The following is a 10,399-nucleotide window of genomic DNA, read 5'->3' on the forward strand; positions in this document are numbered from 1 at the left end:
TTTTTGAGATGGAGTCTTGCTCTGTCTCCAGGTTGGAGTGCAGTGGTATAATCTCGACTCACTGCAACCTCCGCCTCCCGGGCTCAAGCAATTCTCCTGCCTCAGCCTCCTGAGTAGCTAGGATTACAGGCACCCGCCACCACGCCCAGCTAATTTTTTTGTATTTCCAGTACAGATGGGGTTTCACCATGTTGGCCAGGCTGGTCTCAGACTCCTGACCTCGTGATTTGCCTGCCTCAGCCTCCCAAAGTGCTGAGATTACAGGCGTGAGTCACCATTCCCAGCCGAGCTTTGCATTTTGCCCCTATTTATCTGACTTGAAATTTATCTCAAAAGGACTTATGAGCCAATACACAGAGATAACTGTAAAACAACATCCAGAGCAGTTTTCATAACTGAGTAATATAAACAAGGCAACAACAGAAAATTGATCAAATGATGCTTACATTTTATGCATACACCCATAGAAATGGTAACTATGTATACATGAAAAGTGGGAGAGTAGAACATTTCTGTTTAAATGAAATTAAGAAATATTTTAAATTGTATAAAATTATAAGCCTTTTGTGTATGCTTTTTTGTGTTTCCTAAAACAAGGATGAAGATCAAAACATTTAATGATATAAACTAAATTAAGAGCTATTGTTACTGAATCAGGTGTTTTTTAAAATTTTTTTGCTTTGGCTGGTACAGTGGCTCATGCCTGTAATCCCAGCAGTTTGGGAGGCCGAGGTAGGTGGATCACCTGAGGTCAGGAGTTTGAGACCAGCCTGACCAATATGGTGAAATGCCATTTCTAGTGAAAATACAAAAATTAGCCAGGCGTGGTGGCATGCACCTGTAGTACCAGCTCCTCGGGAGGCTGAGACAGGACAATTGGTTGAACCCAGGATGTTAAGGTTGCAGTGAGCTGAGATCACGCCACTGCACTGCAGCCTGGGTGATGACAGAGTAAGACTCTATCTCAAAAAACAAAAAACAAAAAAAAAATTTTTGGCTTTATGTGCCACGTTATATTTTAGATTTTTAAGATGATATATTAGTTATATATTATTTTTTGTTCTCTTTCTCTGAAAATACAAAAAATAAAGTGCATGCTTGTAAAATAAAGATGAAATAAAATAAAAACCTACAAAACTAATGCCTTTTTTAGAACTTCCAGTTTCAAAAGCTGATATCTACAGTCAACAAATACAGATCATTTGTTCGCCAAAGCAAGCTATAAGCAAAAGCAAACAAAAAAACCTAAAAGAAAAGACACAGAGTTTTGGATTAAATGTGACAATTTATAAACCTCACTTAGAAAACCTATCCATCCAAGGTACTCATTTCATAATAAAGAGAAAAATATCTTTATAGAGAAGAAACTTGTCAGAAAACACCTTAGCCAGATGAATAAAGTTAGTGTAAGCTGTAATTAGACAAATTGGATCCAGAGGCCAATGCACAGATGGGCCCATAATTACTGCTATGATATTGGTGGAGGGAAAAGTAAATACTAATCTGAATCTAATAATGAAAAAACAGAACCTGTAGGGAAGACACAGGTACTGGTATTTCTTCAAACCTAACTGGAAGCCTGGGCTAAGAACCACTTAGCTGACCATTGCTTCTCAAGCTTTGATGTGCATATAGCTCATTTGGTATTCTAAGCCACTCTCTAACTAATGTGATTCTGCAGGTTTTGGAGGGGTCCAGAAATTAACTTGTTTATTGAAAGCTCCCTGTTAATGCTGATGTTGCTCTCCAGCACTCAGAGAAAGCAGGCATAGCACACAGAGTCCCTTACATCTAATACCCTTATTGCAACACAAATACTTTTTGTTACAGTGAGGACCACAAGTCACTGTCTCAGAGAATCAGATGCTTCGTCAGCTTTTTAAAGTTTACAGAAGGCTGGAGAATGTAGTAATGTCTACATCTGCATTTGAACAACAACATGTGCACACACATTAATATGGTGTTTATTGAGCTTGTACTACGTGCTCACCAAGTATGCTATAATATACTGTGCTGGGAAACTCGCATGGTGTCAGCTAAGCCTCAAAAAACTTTGAAAGGTGGGTACTAAGTGTCTCATAATTCCCAGTAGGATTTAGATGACGGCTTAGGCTATTTCTTCTGGTTTCCCTATCACTATAAAAGCTAAAGACACACAGATGGGAGGGATATAGAAAGGAAGGGGTAAGTAGAGAGACTTTTAATTGTTGTGTTTCTATTTACTTTCTCATGACTGTGGAACAACTATTGGATCTGCAGAAGTGTAAAACAGGTTGCTGTGTAAAATGTAAGCACTGGTTTCATTGAGAAAGAAAGACATTAAGATTCCAAATGTATACTCCTTTGTTCCCATTTATTTGCTTTTGTGTTTGGAAAAATTGTGAGCTCCAGCTCTGAAGAGACACCAAGGGTAGACACCTGTTTCACACTTCTGCAGATCCAATAGTTGTTCCAAACAGGAGTCTGATCTCCTCTAATTGGTTCTGTGAGGGGAGATTTCAGTGTGGGTCAGACCTGGACAAGGCTCAAAGAGGGTAGGTCTGGATAGGGCTGGGGCAGGGAGCTGGCCCTCATCTTCTCATCTCTATGCTGCTGGCTTATTTTGTGTTCTATCTTTTCTAAGCTGGACCAACAAGAGCTTGACTCCCAGAATTTTTCTGATTTTAATGGTTTAAGCTTCATCTCTATTCTGCATGACACACTAACAACCGATTTAACCAAAACATGTAGTACTTTCTATAAAAACTATATTAGAAATGATTCTTAACAAGGGAAAAGCAACAGAAATAATTGTATCAACTCTTCTGTCTATGATGTCCCTTCAGGTGGTGACTTCAGAACTCACAACATAAGAGCAGTGTCCCAAATAAAGCCCAAGTCTTCTGTGCAACTCCCTTCTTCATTCTGATCACATTACTCTTAATTCAACCATGTATTTATTGGCTCTAGAATAATAATTCCTGAATAGTAGAGTCCATGACTGTTTCACCTGTTCTTCTAATGGCAAATAATAATAATAATAAAAGTAATGTGTTTACCTATCAATTTGAGCCTCCAGACCTCCTACTTGTTCTTCACCCAAGTATCAGGAAACGAGAGCAACTCCCATTTGGATGTCAAATAAGAATATTCCATGAGGGGAGAAACAAGCCCTGGATTACTCACTCTTCTTTGAGATAAGAGGAAGAAGATTGGACTCTGTTGTCAGCCTGACCCCAGTCTGCACAGGACACCCCCAAATGCCTCAGACTTTTAGGCGCTAGTGAAAGGGTCTGTAGTGGCCCTGGGTTGATGCTCCAAAAGTTATTCAAACAGAGGAGACTCAGCCTGACTCTGTGGGGCCAGAATAAAAAATAAAACAGCTGGCCAGACGCGGTGGCTCATGCCTATAATCCTAGCACCTTGGGAGGCTGAGGTGGGCAGATGACTTGAGATCAGGAGTTCGAGACCAGCCTGGCCAACATGGCGAAACTCCATCTCTACTAAAAATAAAAAATTAGCCAGGCATGGTGGTGGGTACCTGTAATCCCAGCTATTTGGGAGGCTGAGGCAGCAGAATCACTTAAACCCAGGAGGTGAAGTTTGCAGTGAGCCGAGATTGCACCACTGCACTGCCAGGGCCACAGAGTGAGACTCCGTCTCAAAATATAAGAAAAAATAACAAATAACAAAAACTTAAAAAATAACAATGAAACTGCCTCTAATTCTTGATCCTGATCTGATATTACCTATAGCTGTTCAGCTAACTGTTGGGTACAAGGACAAGAATACTTTTCTTGGCCAGGCACAGTGGCTCACGCTTATAATCCCAACACTTTAGGAGGCCGAGGCAGGCATTTCACCTGAGGTCAGGAGTTCGAGACCAGCGTGACCAACATGGAGAAACCCCGTCTCTACTAGAAATACAAAATTAGCTGGGCATGATGGCACATGCCTGTCATTCCAGCTACTCAGGAGGCTGAGGCAGCAGAATCACTTGAACCTGGGAGACAGAGGTTGCAGTGAGCTGAGGTAACGCCACTGCACTCTAGCCCGGCAACAGAGAGAGACTCTATCTCACTTAAAAAAGAACAAAAAAAAAAACAACTTTCTCCAGTAATACAATTCACACATAGGAAATGGGGTTGTACTCATGGCTCTAGACAGTTGTGGCCCTGACTTCCCTCTGCTAAGGTGCTTCTTCACTCTTAGAGATTCTGCCACCAGAATCAGTTTACACCAGGAGCTACTCACACAATCTTAAAAGTTCACTGGACAAGATCCAAAGCCTGGCCCTGTCTTGTGAATCCCAGGTGGATTTCAGCCCTTATGTGTGGATTCTAGGTACCATTAACTTGGATCCATATTGTGTTACAGCGAGGAGAGGAAAAGTGCAGGAGAAATCCCCACATGAAGACTGCACCAACACATACTGGAGAACCCTATTAGCTGGACTCAAAATTTGGAACTGCAGATTTCGGTTTAGGAAGGCAGAAAAGCAAGTCAAAGGCACCCTTGCCACGTGCATAGGCATTTGGACAAGAGAATAAGCAAAATGTTTAGATTCTCAGGCTTACTCAATGCAAATGTGTGAACCTGGTTGGGTTTTCAGGCCACATGGTATTTGAAAGAGTTTCACATCTGAAGATGCCAGGGGCATGGAAAGACAGAGCTGGAATAGTTAATTGTTGCCCTATAGTAATTTTTGTAGAAATCTGGTAAAAGTATGCTATCAACAATTGTAGATCCCAAATACGAAGAAAGGCCATTCTGCCTGCAGACTTTGAGGGCAGTGTGCACTTTACTGAACAATTGTGTGTTGTGAATGGAAGCCCAATTGCACAATTGTGTGTTGTGACTGGTCCATACAGAATGAAGCATGGTGGGCACATTGTGTTCATATCCTGTTTAGTAATTCTGGACAAACTTAGAGAAACATAATTATAAACAGAATTATCTGAAACCTCAGAAAAATTATCCACAATTGGAGAACAGAAAAAAAAAAAAAAAAAAACTTTATTACGGAATTACACCAGAATGTGAAAGGCATTATAAGCAAACTGCTAAGAAATTGCAAAGACACTCAATTGCAAATAGCCACCATAATTAGTTCTCAGGTAGAAGACTTGACAGCACCATTTGTCACATACAGTTTATCTTAAATTCACCTAAAAACTGGAGGTCTTCTCTGGTTGCTAATTGGCTATATTTAAAGGAAAAATAAACTTATGTCTTCATGAGAAGTAGTTTTGAAACTTAGAGCTAGGACTGTGCTAAAGGTAAACTCCTATCTTCCAACAGAAAATGGAATAAAGCTCTCCTTTCTTTGCTATTTACATTTTAAATAAATGATTCCTAGGTTCTAAAAACAGACAGTCCTGAGTCAAAATACTGACAAAAGCCTACTTAGCAGTTAGAATAATTTGTATATATTTCAAGTAGGCAGAAAAGACTTATATAAAAGTTTTCTGGCCAGGTACAGTGGCTCACGCTTGTAATCCCAGGACTTTTGGAGTCCGAGGCACGTGCATTACCTGAGGTCAGGAGTTTGAGACCAGCCCAGCCAACATGGTGAAATTCCGCCTCTACTAAAAGTACAAAAAATTAGGGCTGGGTGTGATGTCTCATGCCTATAATCCCAGCACTTGGGGAAGCCAAGGCAAGCAGATCACCTGAGGTCAGGAGCTTGAGACCAGCCTGACCAACATGGAGAAACCCCATCTCTATGAAAAATACAAAATTAGCTGGGCGTGGTGGCATGAGCCTGTAATCCCAGCTACTCAGGAGGTTAAGGCAGGAGAATCACTTGAACCAGGGAGGTAGAGGTTGTGGTGAGCCGAGATCGCACCATTGCACTTCAGCCTGGGGAACAAGAGTGAAACTACGTCTCAAAAAAAATAATAAAAAAATAAAAAAACAATTAGCCAGGCATTGTAGCTCATGCCTGTTATCTCAGCTACTTGGGAGGATGCAGCAGGAGAAGTGCTTGAGCCTGGGAGGTGGAGGTTGCTGTAAGCTGAGATTGTGCCACTGTACTCCAGCCTGGGTGACAGAGCAAGACTCTGTCTCAAATAAATAAATAAATAGATAAATAAATAAAAAAATTTTCTAAAGTAAATCCTTTAAGAAAAGGAAAGAGAAAAATCTTTTACTTTCAAGGATAAAGCCTGTATTTCTAATTTTTATCTGTTCTTATGACAGCCAGGTCTAGGGCCATAATTTTGAACTCATGGACATCTGACTCCCAGTAGGTGCTGGATTCAGGCACCTGAGGCACACTGTGTACATCAGAAAGGGTTTGTAGAAAAGTAAAAGACAGAAGAGGGAAAGGGGCTATCAAGGACCCATGAGTAGGGGACAGTGCATGGTAGCTGGAAAGACTGGTTTATGCTATAGATACTGATTCAGGCAGGGCTATGTTCTGACATATTCCTGTGTCCATGCAGGTGGATGAGATTATGATTGGTAATCCATAAGCCCAGGGTGATAGAGAGAACCAGGCTGCTGCTTCAGGTTCAGGGTTTGTGGTAGGAATAATCCAGGAGTTCTCGAGGCACTTGTGTAAATTCTTTGGTGAGAAATTTTAGAAGCAAAGGCACTACAGAGTCATTCCTCAGGTCAAGTCCTCTTGTTTTGTGAAGGTTCTGGCCACACCCATTCCTAGCAGGTATGTTCATGAGTAGGCGGAAATCATTGGTGGTAACAGGTTGAGGGCAGGGAGTCTGTTTTCAGAACTCTTTTCTTCCAAGCATGCAGTCCCCTTTCTCCCCGGGAAGAGATCTGGAATCACAGGACAATGTGCACTGTGACAGCCTGTGTACAGGAGAAAAGAGTTCCCCTTCCCAGAGAAACTAAGAGTCTCCTCCAGCTCAAACATCTATGATATTCTTTTTCTGACAACAAATGTGTGGAGTTTGCTGAACAGCAACCAATTCTTCAACACCAATTGGTTGTCCACTAATTCAATTCTGATACCTCCTTGAGTCAGCATAGACCCCACAAGTTCAGGGCTCAGTCCCACAATACTGCCACCACTGCAGATGCCAGTCACAATTCCTAGGGGCTCATCTATACTTCTGAGCCAGTTCCTATAAATTGGGGGCTCTCATAATCTTCTCAAGTTAAATAATGATACAGCTACTCACAGAACTTAGCAAAACATTATACTTGCATTTACCAGTTTGTTATAAAAGATACAAGTCAGGAAAAGCTAAATGTAAGAAACGTACAGGGCAAAGAAAACTCATGGTAGAAGATGAAGTGAGCAGGTAAGAGCAGTGATTAAAGAAATTCCTGAACCTTTGTGTTTTTCAAGAGCATCTTACTGCAAAGAAACACCCTTGCTATTTTGATATCATGAAGCCACAGACTGTCTAAATTACTACTTTTTTTGCCTTACAATTAAATAATACATTTGTTTTTAGTAGTCAGAACAAAATACCTGTTAATCAAACTTTGCTTAGGTTTCTTTCTTTCCTCAGGCTCCCAAATTTTGACCCAACCACAACCCCTTTATGTTCCTCTTTTTTCTTTGAGACCGAGTCTGGCTCTGTCACCAGGCTAGAGTGCAGTGGTCCAATCTCGGCTCACTGCAACCTCCACCTCCCAGATACAAGTTATTCTCCTGCCTCATCTTCCCGAATAGCTGGGAATACAGCGTGCCACCAAGCCTGGCTAATATTTTGTATCTTTATATTAAAAATACTGCACCCGGTCTATGTTCCTCTTAAAAACAGGCTGACTTGGCCCAGGTGTGGTGGTTCATGCCTGTAATCCCAGCACTTTGGGAGGTCGAGGAGGGTTGATCACCTGAGGTCAGGAGTTCTGGACCAGCCTGGCCAACATGGTGAAACCCCATCTCTACTAAAAACACAAAAAATTAGCTGGGCATGGTGGTGTGCCTTAATCCCAGCTACCTGAGAGGCTGAGGTGGGAGAATTGTTTGAACCTGGGAGGCGGAGGCTGCAGTGAGTGGAGATCGCACCAGTGCACTCCAGCCTAGGCAACAGAGCCAGACCCCATCTCACAAAAAACAAACAACAACAAAAAAAAACCAGGCTGACTTCTGGGTAAAATATTCCCTAATCTAGCATCTGCTTTCACCATGTTCTATCCCTCCCTCCCCTTCCCACTTTTTTTCTGACTTTGTTTTCTTCTCCTTATGAAAGAAAGTCCTTTTCTCTCTAACCTTTAAAATTCTTCAATATCTTATAGCTGGTGCTTTCCCCTTGTTGCAATATTCCTTTAAAATTAAGTAACTTCATTAAGCTGCGCATGACGACAGGTGCCTGTAATCCCAGCTACTCGGAAGGCTGGGGCAAGAGAATCGCTTGAACCCGGGAGGCGGGGGCTGCAGTGAGCCAAGATCGCACCATTGCACTCCAGCCTCGGCGACTAAGAGCAACTCCGTCTCAAAAAAAAAAAAAAAAAAAAAAAAAAAAAAAGTAACTTTTTTCCAGGCACAATGGCTCACACCTGTAATTCCAGCACTTTGGAAGGCCGAGGTGGGTGGATCACCTCTTGTCCAGAGTTGGAGAACAGCCTCGCCAAAACGGTGAAACCCCGCAAAAATTAGCTAGGCGTCGGGTCACCTGCTTGTAGTCCTAGCTACTAGGGAGCCTGTGGCGGAAGGATCGCTTGAATCTGGGAGACAGAGGTTGCAGTGTGCCGAGATCGTGCCACTGTACTACAGCCTGGGTGACCGAATGAGGCTCTGGAAAAAAAAAAAAAAAAAAAAACTACTTACCTAAATCTAAATTTGTCATATGTCACAAAATCTAGAAACAACTTCAGAACAATAACAACTCTATTCCCAGAAAGAGCCTCCCAACCCCATTTTTGTGCCAATCCCAACTGCGTCTGCCTGTGGATTTATAGGTTTTCTGAGCCCTGTAGCTTCTCTAAGCATAAAGGCTCTGTCCATGGTTATTGTGAGCAGCTGGGACATCTGCAGGGGAGGCTCTGCAGGCAGAACTAAACTATCCTTAGCTTGGAGTCACTGAGTTCAGATTTCTATTTCCCGGTCAGGCAGAGGCGGGTGGATCACTTGAGGACAGGAGTTCCAGACCAGCTTCCACCATGGCAAAACCACTTCTCTACTAGAAATACAAAACTAGCCAGGCGTGGTGGCGCAGGTATGTAATCCCAGTTTTTCGGAGGGCTGAGGCACGAGAATCGCTTGAGTCTGGGAGGCGGAGGTTGTAGTGATCGCGCCACTGCCCTCCAGCCTGGGCGACAGGGCAAGACTCCGTCTCAAATAAAATGTTTAAGAAAAGAGACTTGGGAGCCCCACCTACCGCAGCTCCTGCCACGAACACACCGAGTCAGGATTCTGCCCTGATGATCCGCCTGGCATGCCTGAACAATCTGGGAAATACTCGGGACTGCGTGCAGAGCTGCCCAGGGAGCTCCAGATAGGGCGCCGCAGGGACCGGGCGGAACGCGGGGGTCCTGGCTGCGGGCCCAGCCGCCATCTTGCGGCTAGAGGGGCCTGGCGCGCAACTGCGCCAGGAGGGACTCAGGTCGGAAACCCGGGAGCAGTGAGTAGACCAGTCCGGCCGGTTACACAGCCCGCTCTCTCCTCTCGGGATGCCCCAACCCGGCACGCTCACCCTTTTCCAGCTTTCAGGATGTCCTGGCATCTTAGCTGTGCGTCTCTCCCGACCTGCAGATCACAGGGCAACAGAGGCAGTCACAGAGTCACCAAGGACTCTCGAGGTGAAGAATGTAAAAGAGTGGAGACAGATCCCAAGCTCTGGTGGGAGCGACAAACAAAGGCCACGCCAAATGGCGGAAACCACGCCCTCCTCTTCAACTGTGCGCTTGATTGGGCGGTTCCCGCGCCAGCGCCAATGATTGGATAAAGCACAGGCACTCTCCCCATACCACCCCCGCCCCCCGCCCTCCTCTCAGCATTAGTGCGTTTTATGAACAGAAAAACAGGTAGGCCAGGCACAGTGGCTCACGCCTGTAATCCCAGCACTTTGGGAGGCCGAGGCGGGTGGGTCACAAGGTCAGGAGTTCAAGACCAGCCTGGCCAAGATGGTGAAACCCCGTCTCTACTAAACAGACGAAAATTAGCTGGGCGTGGTGGCAGGTGCCTGTACTCCCAGCTACTGGGGAGCCTGAGGCAGGAGAATCACTTGAACCTGGGAGGCAGAGGTTGCAGGGAGCCACGATCGTGCCACTGCACTCCAGCCTGGGCGACAAGAGTGACTCTGTCTCAAAAAAGAAAAGAAAAACAGTCTAAAGTAGGTAGGGTAAAATGCACAAGGAATTACAGCTAATTAAGAAGTGAGTTGAGACTTGAAATGCACTTGCTCTTTCCCTTGCCTGGGTCTCCTTGTATAATGCATCTTATTTGCTACTTAAGGGTAAGAAAAGATCATTTGGATTTTATTTTTTTTTTTTTTTTTTTTTT

At 43.8% G+C, this 10,399-nt stretch overlaps 1 long non-coding RNA gene across 2 annotated transcripts in view; it reads right to left on the reverse strand.

Moving 5' to 3' along the window:
* LOC108523703 (uncharacterized) overlaps nt 1–9,775 on the reverse strand; it is a 51,549-nt gene extending 41,774 nt beyond the window's left edge. For both annotated transcript variants that reach the window (XR_001883872.1, XR_001883871.1), the window contains exon 1: nt 9,591–9,775. This is a non-coding gene — a long non-coding RNA (uncharacterized LOC108523703). The remainder of the gene's footprint in view (nt 1–9,590) is intronic.
* Between the last annotated feature and the right edge of the window lie 624 nt (nt 9,776–10,399).

The sequence above is a fragment of the Rhinopithecus bieti genome, unplaced genomic scaffold (genome assembly GCF_001698545.2).
Source record: "Rhinopithecus bieti isolate Rb0 unplaced genomic scaffold, ASM169854v2 scaffold_77145, whole genome shotgun sequence".
Lineage (NCBI taxonomy): Eukaryota > Metazoa > Chordata > Mammalia > Primates > Cercopithecidae > Rhinopithecus > Rhinopithecus bieti.